Source organism: Opisthocomus hoazin, chromosome 6, assembly GCF_030867145.1.
Source record: "Opisthocomus hoazin isolate bOpiHoa1 chromosome 6, bOpiHoa1.hap1, whole genome shotgun sequence".
Taxonomy (NCBI): domain Eukaryota; kingdom Metazoa; phylum Chordata; class Aves; order Opisthocomiformes; family Opisthocomidae; genus Opisthocomus; species Opisthocomus hoazin.
In genome coordinates, this window is record NC_134419.1 from 56,332,789 (window position 1) to 56,349,377 (window position 16,589).

At 38.2% G+C, this 16,589-nt stretch overlaps 1 protein-coding gene across 19 annotated transcripts in view; it reads left to right on the top strand.

Moving 5' to 3' along the window:
- The window catches only part of PCDH15 (protocadherin related 15), a 1,100,829-nt gene that overhangs the window by 318,468 nt on the left and 765,772 nt on the right, over positions 1–16,589 (top strand). The window contains exon 1 of one of the 19 annotated variants that reach the window (XM_075423222.1): positions 2,441–2,499. The exons of the other annotated variants lie outside the window; for them this stretch is intronic. The gene's annotated coding sequence lies outside the window, so the exon portion shown is untranslated. Of the gene's footprint in view, positions 1–2,440; positions 2,500–16,589 lie in introns of those variants that run through there. 19 annotated transcript variants of the gene reach the window in all.

The window sequence follows — 16,589 nt, forward strand, 5'->3', positions numbered from 1 at the left end:
ACCCCTACCATTCTGTGATTCTGTGATTCTGTAATTCTTTTCCCAAGTGTTTTGCAGTGTAACCTTATGCAGTTTATACCCTTCCAAAAAAGAGGTCCAAAGCAATTATGTTAATCCCTAAAATGAAGCATTATTATAGTAAATATATTTCTTATAAATTTGCTGTGTATGCTATTTTTCAGTCGTGTAAATACAATGGTTTTCTTGTGCTGTCCTTACTCTTTTCAAACACTTGATGTTTTGTTGTGTTGCGTTAGAGTTACCTGTAGTAACTGCAGACACTTTAGTCAATAGGGGAGGTTTGTGGTAGGAGTTACATGAAAGAAAATAGGTATATTTTCACCCTTTTCTCTCACATGGAGTCCCTGTTCCTTATGTTTGTGTTTCTATTGAAGTTCAACAACAGTTTCAAATTACAATCTTTTGTGGGTGCATTAAGCTCATGTGTAGTTGGTGGGAAATCTTTACGCCCACTCTAGAGCATTCCTGTCCTGTCATTTCTAGTATCACTTAACTAATACAGGTTTTAATTGTAATGATGGCAGAAACATGGAAACTGTTATTTAAAGTAGTGTATTTGATGACCCATGGTTTGTTGCTGATTGATTTTATTCCAGTGTTGTGTTTGTAGGTACTGCGAGAGCTCTCTTGCTTGCTCTCCCTTAACTTCTCTCACTCTCTTCTTGACTATAGTTGTAAGCTATGGGGGCAAAAATTTCCTATTACTTCATTTAGGTGTAGCAACTTGTTTAGTGTGGAACAGAACTCACCTGTACACTCAGCATTCTGGTTTTGGCCTCATGTAATGATTCCATAAAATTTATGGGAGTACCTCTCTCCACAGATGATCCAGAGTGTGGTTCAGCTGTGGAGTGGTCCTCATTGTAGAGTGGATACTTTTATGGTTATTTTGCTTAAAATTACTGTATTTTTTTTCATTCTTTCCCAGATGCTTTTTGTTAATCTTGGGCCTACTCTACCAAAGGTAGTAAATAAATTCCAAAAAATGAGTCACTGTTTTCTTCCATCCTTAAAATAAAAGCCGTCACTTATACTTGAGGACAGAAGTAGAAGCAAAATTAGACTCTTCCTTTTTATCTAGCATAGAATGATCTCATGGCTGGACATGGCTGTTCAACTTCTACCTTCAACCAGTTCCAACTTCTAATAAAAATAAAAAATCCAGCCTTCGAATATGGAAGCTCCTTATTACTTCTTTCATCCCTAACTTCATTCAAAAAGTATTTCCAGACAAAAATCTGTTATGAATACTGGCCCTTTTATAGGCTTAAGGAATATAGTTTCATCTTTAGTTGGTTATAGAAACCTGTATTGGAGAAAGCATGCTAAATAGTGGATGATTGTCTATTAGTACTGCGTTTACTGGCATATAGATCACACCCCACTCCCCCCTGCCTCCCAAGCTGGCAGTCACTTTAGATTTACGTACAGATTTCCTGGAAACGTCTTATTTCCTAGCAATGGCACCTATGCTGACGTCCGGAAGCTTGATTTGAATCAATAAATGTAATGAGTAGTAAGATTAATTCTCCCAGCACTCCAAAATCTTTTGGCAGTTGCATTAAACTTTCAAATCTTGTATAAATTTCTAAAGCAAATTTATTTAGAGGACTCCATTTATGGCTCCCTTGGACAATATAAGAATGTAGCAAAAACATGCATCAGAGAAAAGGAAGGGTGGTGAAGTAGAAGGTGACCGGTGCCACCCAACCCAAAGTCATAGGATCAGCAAAATGCTCTCAGCTGTACATTGTTTCTAATTTAGAAAGAGAACATTTAGTGAACTCACTTTAGGGGAGTGGAGGGGTTTTTTGTCATTTTGTAGTCTATGCAGAATAAGCTCGTTTATCTTTTCTCTAAGGAAACTTGCTGTATCATGCAGAAAAAGTCAGGTATAACCAGATAAAGTGGCATTACAAAAACTTTTAGAGATTTCTTCGTTTGGATATTTCAAGGATTGTTTTCTCTTTCAGACAGCTGAAAATTAAAAACAGTTATCCAGTCAAAAATGGTCAGGTTTTGGCTCAATCACAATAACTCAGTCTTTCCATTTTTAGTTTTAAGTCCGCAGGTTCTTCTTGAGTTGTACAGGAGAGAAAAGAAGGTCTTTCTGAGTTGAAAAAAGTACGCACATGTGAATGAGCTGGTTTGACAATACGCTGCTTTGCATATGTAAAATAATCAGCAGCAGAAAGCAGTATTCAAAATCTTGCTTTTATTTAAGCAGCTGTGGTGTTTAAATAATGGATTTTGCATGTCATCCTGCGTGGAAAGAGAGTAGATGCTGATAGCTCTGAAATTTTACAGTCTCCTGTACGATATCTAAATTATCAAGAAGAATTGTTGCTTCTGTTCACTTGTTATGATACTTTTTCTTTAGGAGGGAAGATTATTTACCCATTTTTGACAACAGAAGAGTTGTTGTATTTTGCATAAGAGAACGACTGTGGAAAGATACTGGCTGTGTATTAACTGAAGGTAATTGTGCTCACTGTGACCTGGCCTATCATGAAGAAATTTGCTGGTTTTCTTTTCAATGACACTGTTATGCAGGACATAAAAGTTAAGATTCAGAGATGAAGCCATCTCAAGAGATAAGGTAATTAAGAAGTGAGTTTGTGATGGCATATGCAGTGGCATAAGCCAACATTATATAGGCAGTTACTACCACTGACAACAAACTGCTTAGTCCTAGTATGTTTTTCCACCAGAAGATAATCTGAGATTTGGTGTTAATCAGCTGTCATATTCTGTCAGTGTAATCGCATGCACACACTCTTTCTGTTTACAAACATATATATACGTTTATATGTATATTTGTTTTCACTTGTACTGCGTATTTGCGTAGAGTATAAATATCTAGAGATGTTGTTTGTTAATGTACAGTTGAAGTAATTCTAGAAATATGCATCTCAGGTTAAAAATGATTGAAATTTTATGCCTTCCTTCAAGTCTGGCATTCAGGCCATAGTAGTTTTCTTATCACTGCAAGGAATTTTTTATAGCATGATATCTCAAAAAGGATATTGTGTGCATTTCTTGTCTGTAGATACTGTGGTATACTATTATCAGAAAGATAAAATATTAAAATATTAATAAAATAATCCTGATGCTTATTATTATTTGATTGTCTGATGTTTCTTTGTGGAAGGAGAGAGCAACCTGATGGCCTATGATTTATTTTTGATTTATTTATTTACTTAGGTTATTTTGCCTCAAAAATATATCCTGGACATTTGTATATTATGACCATGCACAAGTCTGTCTGAAGTTGCCCAAACCAGCTCAAGGATAAGGTCTCTTCTTTGTACCTTATAGACCTTGAAAGGCTGGTAGATGTAGGTTAAGATCTTTCTGTGACACCACAGGTTGTCCTTGGTGGCGTTATTTTCTAATGCAGTCAGTAGGTTTTCACTATTAATAAATAAATATATATTTTTTTAAATTGCTCAACTACAACCCCTCACCCTTAGCCTGTGGAGTGTCACATTTTTAAATCTGTGAAACTGATTGTACCTGTAAACTTTCAGCTGTATGTGGTGTCTCTTAGATGTAATCAAAGCATTCTGTGAGGATACGCACTAGCAAACTTCTCGAGAAAACAATAACCATCTCTTCCTCTTTGATTTAAGGTAAAAAGAGGATTCTTGTACAAAAATCTTGCCTCAGGAGACTTTCAGAGACTAAAAGGTACTGATTTTTTTGCTGTTGTAGAGGGATACAGCTTTTCCAGATCCCGTAATGACACACACATCTAGCGTATTTGTCCCGGTTAGAGCTGCTAACTTGGTGTGGATCCTCTTGTTTAAAACGGCTTATTAGGCAACAAACAATGTTTTGTGAAGGATTGTGTATCAAGAGTTTTGGCCAAATTCTTCACCAGTGTGTTTTAAAGAAGTTAGACAGCTGGAACTTCAGTGGAGAAATATTTGTATGGACAAATAGTTGATTAGAAAGTAGGAAATAAGAGATCAAGCATGTAGCATCAGTCCTCACGAAGGAAGGCGTTCACCACTGGCATACCATCAGGATCTGTGATGTTTGTTATATTCATAAATGACCTGGACAATAGGTTTGCTGGGGAGATGAGAAAACTTGGGGATGCTGGTAAGTTGTTTAGGGGGCCAAAAAGATGAGAGCTGACAAGCAAGCTCTGCAGAAGACCCTATAAGGGTGGTTGCCATTAAAATGACTAAGGAAATTCAGTGTAATTGGCAAAAGATGCTCAAGGGGGAATATTAATTCTAACTTAATCTCTGAGCTGATTGTTACCATTTGGGAGCAATAGTTTGAACTTGCAAGAGATAGTTCCATGAAAATGTCCGGTCAATATTTATCAATCAATCAATTAAAAAGGTGTCATAAAGGCGTTAGATAGGGATCAGTTGTTCACTACTGCTCTAAGTAGGTGACCTCAGATGAAGCTTGCAGGAGCCAGGAAGACAAAGCAACACACAGGAGAGGTGGTTTTTCACCCCACTGGTGTGTGAGATGTGCTTCCAGGGGATATTATGGGTGCTGGAAGTTCACATAGGCTAAAGGGAAGAGCAGATGTGTTTTTAGAGGAGAAATTCATTGCAAGTTACTGAGAAACTGAATTGAGTATGGCTTGACAACTACCTGATCTGGAAAAAGTTGAACATGAGAAAGAGTCAAGGATGTGTGTGTTTTCTCAATTCTTACTCTACTGCTTTGGCTTGTGCTTTTGGCATGATCAGAGGCAAAGAACTGGCCTAGCCTTCCAGACTGGTCCAGTGTGGCCCTTTTGACATTTGGCGTTGTGCTAAGCATTGCCATAGGATCTGTCTGAGTGGCAGTAGGGTTAAAATTCCCTAATGCCCATTACCTATCTCAGTAGCAAATGCATTTTTATTACTTCAATCATGTTCAACGAAAGAGATGAGAGTGCTGTTGGGACAGATGTGCATGTAACATTTTTCTGTGCAAGTGAAAGCTTAACTAGGATGAGCTAACCGGAGGATTCAAGCTCTGTCGATGAAGACTTAAGATAATTATCTTTTCTTCCTATTTGGCTGCAGTCTATAGAAGGGTTTTGACTGACGTGGAATCTGTCACCATGAGTATTTACTATAGGCGTATGTCTGCGCAGGAGTGCCTGCTACCTTTCTGGTGTTTATCCCAAATGTCAGGCTGGTGTTTGTAGTTTGACATATACCTGAAAGTAATCTGAAGCTTACCCAGGTAGATTGATTCTCCTGAACAACAGGGAAGTGACCCTAATTTAGAAAATGTCATTCATCTCATTTAGACTTGTAGAATCAGGATTATGCTCTGCTGTTTGACATTGCAAAAAAACCCACAAAACCCAGATTGCTTACTTCTTAAAGGTTAAACCTCTTCATTGCTGGATGAATTAATCTTTTTCATAGCTTTATACAATCTTTCAGATATGACGTAAGAATCTTGTGGATCAGTGAAACAGTAAATCCTTCACTGGTATTAGTACCGGGTGTTCTCAAATCCTATTTGGGTATGGTTGGAAGCTTCTGCATTCTCTGCCTGGCTTCATGTCTGTGGGCTGAGCACACTGCTTTTTGAGAGCCAGACATCTTGTCAGGGGCCTCTCCAGCTGCAGGTACTCCCCTTAAACTCAGAAAGAGCTAGGTTGTATGGCAAAGTTTCTGGAGAAACTGTATTCCTTATGGCATGTGTTTTATACACTGTTGCGTTCTATGGGTTTTTTTATTTGTAAACAGATTGATGAATCTTGTCTTTCTAGCCCTTTTCTTTTAGAAACTTCCTTCATGTAGAAAACAGAATTTTCCAGTGACCAATGGAGAATAAGGTGCTTTGCTGCAAATTGATTTGATTTGTCCTAAATTAGGTTATTTTTCAACTCATTCCACAAATATTAAATTCTCTATTGTTGCCAGAGCTGTGTATCTGGTTTGTTTTCTGGGGGCTTATATTAAGGACTGTATTTCCCTTCAAGCGCTTGAGTGCATAGTGCGTGCTGGCAGCTGACTCTGGTTGCAGGGCAGGAAGGGCTGTTGAGTCGCGTGGGCTGGGTGTAGGAACGGTGCAAAATAGGGTGTCATGTCCCTGGAAGGGATGGGTGCCAGCTGTGCCACAGAAAGAGGCTTAGTATAAAGGCATGTTCGAAAGGTTTTGGCTTTTTCTTAAATGTCAACTTCTCTGATGCTTGTGAGTCTAATATCTGCTCTTCAGAAAATGGTGACCTTTGAACTAGTTGTATTTAGAAGGAAACAGAGAAATTTCAAACTTCGTTTAGTTCAAGTACAAGTCTTTCCTTCCAGGTGTGACCAGTAGAAAGCCTCCTGGTAAATGTTTCAGGGCAATTCTGGATGAAATGCATGTCCCACAAAATACTCTTGGACCAGTTTAGCATTTTCACACCAAAAATAACAGCCATATTGCCAGTTCTGTTTCCCTGAGGAAATAAAAAAATAAAATGTATATTCAATATACTTAATTTTATAAATAAGGCAGGGGTTTATTTTTATACCTCAGACCTATCTTGGTGTATCAGAAAGATGGTTAAATGGCAGGTTAAAGAAAGTCCCTTAAGCAGGAAGATTTTTTTCTGTTGATAACTGTAAATGTAACAAATGTAACACGTAGGGGATGTTATCACTTCAGGTGGTCAGAATCATTGCACAACCAAAACAAGTTCTTTGTGAATAATTGGGACGGGACAGTTGCAAGATAAGGGACTCCTGAATAATCCCGTTAGGTGCCTGGGCCTTGGGAGAACAGGTATGCAAACTACAGCGATAGAGAGGCTGCAGGATAATCTGAAGACCCCGCCGATCACCAAGAGACGCCAAACAAACATGGGCGATGGACATTACCATATACTAATGAGTTCTCGGTAAAACTATGATAAGCATTTCTTGCAAATGTAATGAATGTGTACGTTAACATAGCATAAATACCTAGTAAGTGCACATATTTGGAGGAGAGATCCCCTGTGTGCCTGGCGCTGTAATAAAGAAGACCTGCTTAACAGTCTTCCAACTATTGAGTCTTCAATTCTGGCTTTTCACGGCATCACTGTCTATTTAAATGCAAGCAGAATGTCAACGGAAGAAATAGGCATTATGTGCAATAACAGTGTAAATCCTGCTGCTGTCCTTACATCTGTCTTGGCATATTGCCGAAAAGAATAGGTACATTTCCTGCAGAAGAATACTTAACTAGAGATAGTATCAAATGCTTAAGAAACGTGCATCAATACGGATTTTGAATGCTCTGTTCAGGTCAGTCTGCATCGAGTTTGAATATGAAAAGTGAGGTTTTATTTAGAAGTACTTGTATCAGCAGGCATTGTCTTACTACTTTTGAAAGACAAAATACTTCTTAAAAAAAAAAAGGCCTGAATAAGAACATTTCTGTACATGGTCCTGTTTCAGTGTAGCAATATTCTCTTTCACAAGCACTGTTGAAAAGGCTGCTGTTTTGAAAAGCGTTTAAGGCTTTTCTAAGATTCCTTTTCTGACTGGATAAGGATTGTATATCTAATGGCTCTTCATTTATATACAGAAAGTTTGTGTTCCCAGATCTTATACAAACCTCTGACTTTGAGAACATTAACCTGAATCTCTTTGTCACTTCACTTTGGGGAGAAAGGAGAGGGCAAAAAAGCAGAGTCCACGGCATGTAGCCTTCATTTTCTGATAAACAGCTTGTACCCAGACAGCCTAAGTTACAGTCTGTCTACTGGTCTGTTTAACACCACCCCTACCCCATGATCGAGCACTTTAGAAGAGTGCACATTTAGAAGTCAGACAACAGAGTCACTCAAACGTCAGGAATCTTGAATTCTTCAGTTCTGTTTTTTTTTTTTTTATTTCGGTCTCAAATTTCCTGTTACTTGTAAACTTTAAAGACTTAACTAGGCCCAGAGCATAGAGGACGGAGTCCCTAATCAAGATGAGAAATGTGGTGGATTAGCTGCGGGGGTCAGATAGTTGCCGCCTTCTCGAGCCTTGGGGTTGGGAGCAGTCTGGGAGTCATACATGCATGCCTGCCTGTAAGATGGGGTTTGGCAAAGTGAGGCAGTGTTTAAAGGCATGAGGCAGGAGAAGAAAGCAGTCCAAAACTGCATGTATTTTAAGTACATATGAAATGATTGGCTGATTTCCTGCAGGCCAGTGTAATGTCGAGTCCATTGATAACTTCTACTCGGTTGTTGGAGACAAGCTGGATGAGGGTGTGAAAGTCTGAGAAGTGGGTGGACGTTATCAAACGAACTTAGCAGGTTATCACAAAATGTTCTTAAATTATCCATTCATCATTTATCAGAATTGCAATGCTGATCTTATTTCTCAGTCCGCGCTTCCTAAACATAATGTGTGCTTGAACTAAGATTAAACTAATGCGTTTGGTTCCCAGTTCAACCATAAACCTAATTTTACAATAAACAGTTTTTTCAGTCTGCCCTGTGCCCCGGTCTCCTTCTGTAAAATGGGAAGAACAGTTCTTTATTTTGTGGGATTGCTATAAATGTAGAAGTTATAAAAGTTTGTGGTATAGTCTGTTCTTGTAAAGATAGAGTTGAAGAATAAAAGTGTTATTTAATCAGTATGTTACATTCTGGCAGTGCAAAAGATAAAACATGATGTATTCCTTGTTTCATGCATCTTGAGCTTTCAATCCAATTTGTGAAGAGCCATTAATAGCAATGTACAGGTGCACGTGTGTACTTCATATCTAATACTTCATATTAGATGTGACTTGCGGCTTGTCTCTTTCTCACATTTTGCTTTCTACAGTTGTTTTCTACAAGAAAAGCTGTCATGTGATGGTCCAGCAGGCAGCATAGTTCAGTTCTAAAGTTGTTGGCAAGCAGGAAACACAAAAAGCCCTTTCTATTACCTGTGTTGACAAAGCAAGAAAATACACAATTATGCCAATGTTAACAATTCTCAGTATCATACAAAAAGCTGAAGTTGAATACAGTTGAGAATACAGTGAGTAATACATGCATAGGTAAGAACAGTCTCTCAGAAATCTTTTGTTGTTTGTTGCCTTTGTGTTTACACTGGAGTTGTTGCTTTATTTTGGTATCTGTGTGGTCATATATAGCTTTAAAATGTAAAGGCTGAAAGATTCAGGTAAAGGCGGAACTTTCATATGTAGTGTTTGCATGGTAGCTTGCAGTTTAAAAGAGGTTTTACAGTAACTTACTGTCTCTGTTTCTTTTTCCTTCTATCTAAAACCTGTGGTCAAGAGAAGTATAAGGACTGTCACATATAAGTGAGGATTTATGTACAGTGTTCTTGTAAAGAGAACGTTCAGTACCTTGCTCCCGCTAGGCTCCATTCCACAAGGAGATAGGTGCCAAGTTTGTGTTTTATTGGAATAGGTGACCTTTCATGTACAGAACCGAATTACCATGAAAGCAAATAATGAAAACGGGAACCTGAAGAATTACATCTATTTTTAGAGGAGGAAGTTGTGGTAAGAATAAGGAAAACAGGACTAGGAAAAGAAAAATCTTTTAAAAATATTAGTTTTTTGTGTTGTTGAGACTAGTCAATAATTGCTATGCATAGAAGAATCGGCATATATTTAGTATGCTTTTGTATCTTTTGGGGGCAACTTCAGAGACTTTGAATTTTCATTTAGACATTGGAATGAAAACAAAAAAAGAACATTTTTTGTGGAGGAAAAAAACAGTAGATATCAGAGAGAACACAAATGTGTGTACCAGTCATGCCCTGTAGCACTAAGGCTTACAGCACTATCTGCAGGTAGGATAAAACCAGCATCACAGCTCAAGTAAGGCAGGGGAGCAAGTTTGATCAGTGTCACATCATTATTAAAGGTGATGATGTGGCTCTAGTATCCTGGTCAGAAAGTCTTCCTTTCTTAAAATTGTAGTGTAACATGCCATACAACATACAATGCTGTGACCATTTAGAGCAGGGCGGCAATAAACTGAGTGGCAGATGCTCTCTGTTAACCCCCACGCTCCCACCAAAGGAAGGGAAAAAGGAGGAGAAGGGAGAGAGACTTACAGATTGAATATAAAAAGCTTTACTAATAACACTAATTATACTAAGAATGTTAATAATAAGACAAATAAGGCAAAATGTACAAAATCGACACTGAGTTTCCTGGAGTTGGGTGTCAGGCGCTGGCGTCCCGCCAGCAGCTGCCGGGCAGCACCAGGAAGTCCCAGAATGGTCTCGGCAGTAGATGGGAACTGGACTCAGGAATGCACGGATCAGAATGTGCATCAGGATGGCAGGCAGGACAAGGAACAGAGTCCTCTTCAGCAGCTGGCCATGGACAAAGAGAGAGAGAGACCCTCATGATCCTCCAGCTTTAAAAAGAGCATGACATGCATGGCATGGAATACCGTGTGGGTCAATATCGGGTCCCCTGTCCTGTCCTCCCCTCTCTGCAAATGCGACCCTTTGTGACTCCTCACTTGCGGGATATAAGGAGTCTATCGGTGACCTTGGCTGCTGTAGTAATAATTATAAACAGGGGCCTTTTTCTGCATTCCATTCCTCCCATTAGCTCAGTGTTACTATAAACATTAGGTGTTACCAGCTTTCGAGCAGACAGTGTCTGCAAAATACGCAGCCAACTTCAGAAGAATGCAGTTACTAAGAAGAATTTAGATGTAAGGAAGATTCACTAAAAGAGAATCAGTTCTATTTTAACCAAAACCAGGACAAATGGTGAAAGCAAACATATCACTATTAGAAATACAAATGTTAGAGGGTCCTTGCCAAATTTATTTAATGTATGGTTTTAGGAAGTCTAGGCCAAATCAAGTGCTACTTCCATGGGGTTAATCTGTAAGTGTAATCCAGTCTTCAGTTCTTTTCTTGATGATTTCTTGTTGTCTTTAGAGTTGATTTCCTTTTACCTAGTGGCTTAGATAATACTTCACTTGCTTCTGGTTCAGAAGTGCTGATTGCCATTGATTTTCTATAAGAAGTCCAGTGGTAATGGGAATTTCATGGCAATCTTAATCACATTTTTTTTCCCGAAATGATTTTTTTAAAATTTCTTTATTGCTGTCATCAAGATAACATATATTCTGACATCCACTTTCAACACCTTTATAATCTTTAAAGGTAGTAATGGGCACATTAATTTTTCAGTGAACATTTGGAAGAGATGAAGTGACAGTATGCAACTGTGCCATATTTCTTCTGGTATTCATCAGTTTGCTTTTGCATTCTTTTAAGTTGACGGTGACTTTCTGCTACAAATGGAGTGCTTGGTTAAAGTAATTTAAATACCGTATTTATAAAATAGTAAACCAGAGTTTGTACATTACTAAGAAGGCAGATAGATTTGATTCAATTTCTTAAGCTAGCATTGAGTCAGAAGAAATGACATAATATATACTGGATCATAATCTCACAAGCGTATGTTCCTACCCAATGTGACTAGTAGGGCAAAATGTTTCATACCCTGTCAATGATGATAGGCAGGCACACAACAAGAAGTCAGAAGTGTTTGGTGCGAATAAGTTATATGGCTGTTACTAGAAGAAATATTTTTAAAGAAATACAGTCAATAATATGTTGACACTGAAATGATTCGAAATCCAGACTTGTGGTATGGTGGTATTTCTAAACATGCCTGTATGTTATTTAATATATATGACAGTCATTATGTTGCACTAATAATTGGCTTTGCCCCATCTCCCAGGAGAAACTGCTGAAGTCAGATTTTTCTAGTGATGCTGTGGTTGCTTCTTTCTGTCTTTCTGACTGTCTTTGTCTTTCTGTCAATGCATGTAAACTGTCAGCAGTGGACAACCTTGACTTAATTTAAGGTCATAATTGCTTTATATTTGTAGCCTTTTCAAATTCTTGGCTATTTTCTTAGCTAGCCTTTAGATTTTTTTTTTTTTTTTAAATTATTTGCCTTATTTCTTTGATTAGGAAGTTTCAATACAGAAGTGAAAAAGAACAAGGGATTTTTTTCTTTCCGTTTAAGAAATGTTACACGTATGAGCAACATTTCAGTGCTTTAAAGGTTGGGATGGCTTAAGTTTTAAAGTTTGAAATTTAGTATACACACATTTTTGAGGATGGGTGTGTGGACATACATGCTTAGCCAATTAGTTTTTATTTAACTGAGTCATAACTAGGCTAAACAAAGACACAGACTTGTCACAATACAGTAAGATCATCACTTTTTTAAAAAAAAAGTTGTGTATGTATGTATTTTCAGATACTTTATTTGGGGGCATTTCTTTGGGTAGTAAACTGGTGTGACTGTGAAAAAGTTAGGAGCAAATATGGATTTTTGAGGAGGGAATGAAACCATGGATTCTGTCAAATAACAGATGTAGCATTAACACCAGGGCATTAGAATGTATTGGAAATATACGTTATCATACTTTAAGGATTATATTACAATGTAAGGTACACGGTTAGGATCATACGTATGTGGTTTCTCTTAAATAATACATCACAATTATCAATTCATTTCTTGGCAGGCCATCTCTCAAGGGATATGCCTGCTATTATTTACTCCTGATAGCTTGTTTTCTGTAGTGTAGCTATTATTTTAAGGACAAAGCATTAATGGGGCAGCTGTATAATCTCTGATGTCATGCTGGGCTTTTTGTTTTCTCGAAACTGTGACCTCTTCCACAAGAGATGGAGCACCTTCGTACTTTAATTGTATTGTTCATGACTCTTCTCTGAGTCACATTATTCTGCTGCTGAGAATTCTTCTTAGAATCACAGAATATCTCAGGCTGGAAATGACCCATAAGGATTATCGAGTCCAATTCTATGCTCCTCACAGGACTACCTAAAACTAAATCATATGACTAAGATGCTTCTTGAACTCTGACAGGCTTGGTGCCCTGACCACTTCCCTGGGAAGCCTGTTCCAGTGACCTAGCACCATCTCAGTGAGGAACCTTATCCTATTGTCCAATCTGATCTTCCCTGATGCAGCTTCATTCCATTCCCCTCACGTCTTTATCACTAGTCACCAGAGAGAGGCGATAAGCACCTCCCCCTCCGCTGCCCCCCCTAGAGGAAGCTGTAGACTGCGATGTGGTCATCCCTCAGCCTTCACTTCTCCAAGCTGAACAAACCACGTGACCTCAGCCACTCCTCCTAAGTCTTGCCCTCAAGACCTTTCACCATCTTTGTTGCCCTCCTCTGGACATACTCTAATAGTTTAATGTCCTTTTTATTGAGGCACCCAATATTGCACAGAGTAGTCAAGGTGGAACTGCACCAGTACCATGCAGAATGGGACAATCACCTCCCTCAACCAGCTAGCTGTGCTGTGCTATTCTTGATTTCCACCAACATGGAAAGTAACACTTGATCTTTGGAAGCTGTCTTTACTGCCCAGCACTTGTGGTCCCATCAATTTTGCTTGCAGTTGTTAATGCTTGTTCTTTTAAGCTGGTAATACAATTGCTTTCATTTAGTTTACTCATTGCCTTTACTTTGTTAGTCAGCACCCTGCCTCTAAGAAGTATTATTCACTCAAAGTAAATGACAGAGGGAGTTTTGTAATCTGGTGAAATGAGGCTATTACTAGTGGGTGTACAGGGTAAATGATATTTCTCACTTCTAAATTTCTAATGTTTCAGTTCATAATGTTTTTTGGTTTTAATTGAAAGAAGATACAGAAATTAGTTTATGATACCTCTTTTGGACAGGAAGAGGAAAACCTGCAGTTTCTTGAGGTCACTCAGCCAGTTTCTTTACAGGGAATTGACAGCTCAAGATTATCTTTCATGTAGGCCTTAAATGGAATCCCCCTTAAATCCCCCTTAGAGGGAAGCCAGGAAGTGGCATACAAACTTTCTTTCTGGAGAATGGTTCCTTTTGAGGATTTTAGAAGAAGGAAAAAATATGAATAAAGGTTCTGACAAAATTTTGAATAGACAATTCAACCAGTCCTGAGGTCAAAGTTGTGATGTGAGCAATAGAAGGGAGCTTACTGAGTAAAAGCAACAGGATTCAGAGAATTCAGTGCTTCATATATGGCCATGAAAATATAATTCTTTTTTTCTCTATTGAGAAAGATCTCTTTCTATTTGTTTTTTGAACATCTATGAAAACACATAGGAAACATGATGAAAAATTTCACAGATGAAAAGTATTTTTGGGTGAAGTACAGGATTCAGACTGGTATAAACAAGTTGTCATTTGGGCAGGGGTGAAGCCTGGAGATCCATGTCTTGGAGTACATCGCTCCTACTCATTCCTCTTCTATATGCTATGGCAAAGTATCTTGCTGACATTCAAATGTGTTAAATACCTGCTATCAATGTGACTTCAGAGTAAAATTGCAGCTGGGAGCTTTTCGGGATGTTTTTCCTTTCTGTACTAGACATTCTAATAATAAACACCCCAATGAACAAACAGTTCTGTGCTTCTGTTAGGCAGAATGAAACAGGAACAGATTTCAAGCCCATGGAAATTGGATTTCCTGAACCTTTAAATGAGATAAAATAATAAAATATGCATTGTGTATTCTAGAAAGATATGTTGATAATCAGACTTATTTTTCAGTTGTAAAGTGTTTTATTTGATAATATAGAGAGAATATAGAGGGAGTGTTTACACCCCCTAGGGTGAAAGGATAGTTCTTTAGTAACCACCCATTGTAGCAGTAGGAAATCTCCTTGGCTTCCATGAGTGATTGACCTGGAATGGATAGCACTAATTCCCTTTTTTTTAAACGCATTGATAACTTGAACAGTCCTAGTTGTGCTTACTGAAGCATTTGTAATTACAGGAAATGTTTTTCGAAAGGTCCGCTGTCTAAGTTGCTACTGCTTATAGACATTAAATTATTTAATGCACAAAGTTTCTGTTCTTCCTACAAGACTAGAACTACAAAAGTACTTTCACAGGCTTTAATTTTTGGTTATTTTTTTCAACTTTACACAGCTTTTAGTACTTGAATCAAAATAGCCATTAAATAAGTGGTGTACTGGAGAGAATTTCTATTAGTGAGAAGAACATTATTACCCATACTTTTTTGTCTAAAGCAGATGAAGCTGAAAACCTTCCAGAGCACTTGTAAAGTTGTTACCTTTTTCCTATTTTCTAAGCATTAATCTTTAGTGAACCATGGAAGTGTCTAACATCAGATTTTGATATGGAGATATGTGAGGAAGTCAGGATAATTTGTCCTGTTAAAATCCCAGTTGTGGCCCCCTGCTCTGTAACCTGCTTTCTAACCTCCTTCCTTCCCTTGTTAAGGAATTGCTTACCAAATCCCAGCCAGTGACCCTTGGTCAGTGGAGCTGCCAATGTGTGTCCGCAAGGCCATCATCAGTTTGGCTGAACCAATTACAGTACTGTATGACAATTAAAAATCCAGTAGGGTTTTGCTGCCTTTCCCCTAAGCGTGTCAGGTTTTACACCTCAGGGATTTTTTTAATTAATATGAATTGATAGTTTCGTTTTAACATGTAGACTGAGCACTTTTGACCTGGTAACTACTGAACTACAAATATTGAACCTCCCCAGTGACATTTTTCATGACTAAGTTTTCAATGAAGAAGGATGCTATAGAGAGCAAAGGGATTTGTCATAAAACACTGTTGGAATCTAGCTGGGATCAGATAAGTTTTAGAAGCTTAAACCTCAAACTTAGAAACAGGTTTTCTCCAACTTTCTTAGAGATTTCTGTGCCACACATACTGATAAGGGAAACATTTTGCTTCCTATAGTATGAAAAAAGTTTCTGCAGAATTCTTCTTTCTTCAATGCTCACAAAATTATAATGTTCTTAAACACGTGAAAAAACCATGAGTTACTCCATTGTATTGTTAATACGTGTTTACATAGATGACTGGTGTGGAAAAAGCTGTAGCTAGTATTTTCTCAGCAGCTAAGTCAGTTTATAAATTATAGAGAGGACCACAGATTCTGGTAGTCTCCATAAACCACCATAAAATTCAATTTAATTACTGTTAAAAAGAAAAAAGTCTGATCCGCTTACAGGCAATCCTGTCTCCTGTCTTCTTCACTTTAGAAGAATAAAGTAGCATAGTTTTGATTTCTTTGTTTCATTTTCTATGAAAGGCTTTTCTGGACGAGTATTAGTCCATTTCTTTGAGCCTGTCTCAGTTTCATCTTGTCTTTCTCAAAAACTAGATGCTACTGGAGGGGATGTGTTTCTGCAGTTGGTTACAACAGTGAGGGAGGTAGGAGGGATAACTGATTGGTAGTTCAAAGTACTAGAAAGGGAGGAGAGAGGGCTAGGAAAACTGAGTTGTTTCTTTGTAGCAGGAGGTGTACTAGGGTAAGTAGAACCCGGGGTGGTGGGGGGGGTGTGTCTCTGCAATGAGAATACTTTGCGTTTTGTTTGACTCCAGGGGTGACCTGCCCTTCCTGCAAATACCAAATGTGAGTGCATGTGCAAAGAGTGAGCTGGGTTGAGAGATCAGAGCTACAAGGTGGTGTGTGCTGTGTGCATTTATTTTCTGAAGTTTGAAATATGCTAATCTTGAAGCTCCAGAAAGGCCCAAGAGCTGTCAGGATACTTTTTATCTTTGACTAATGCTGTTAATCATAGAATAGTTTGGGTTGGAAAGGACATTTAAAGGTCATCTGGGCCAA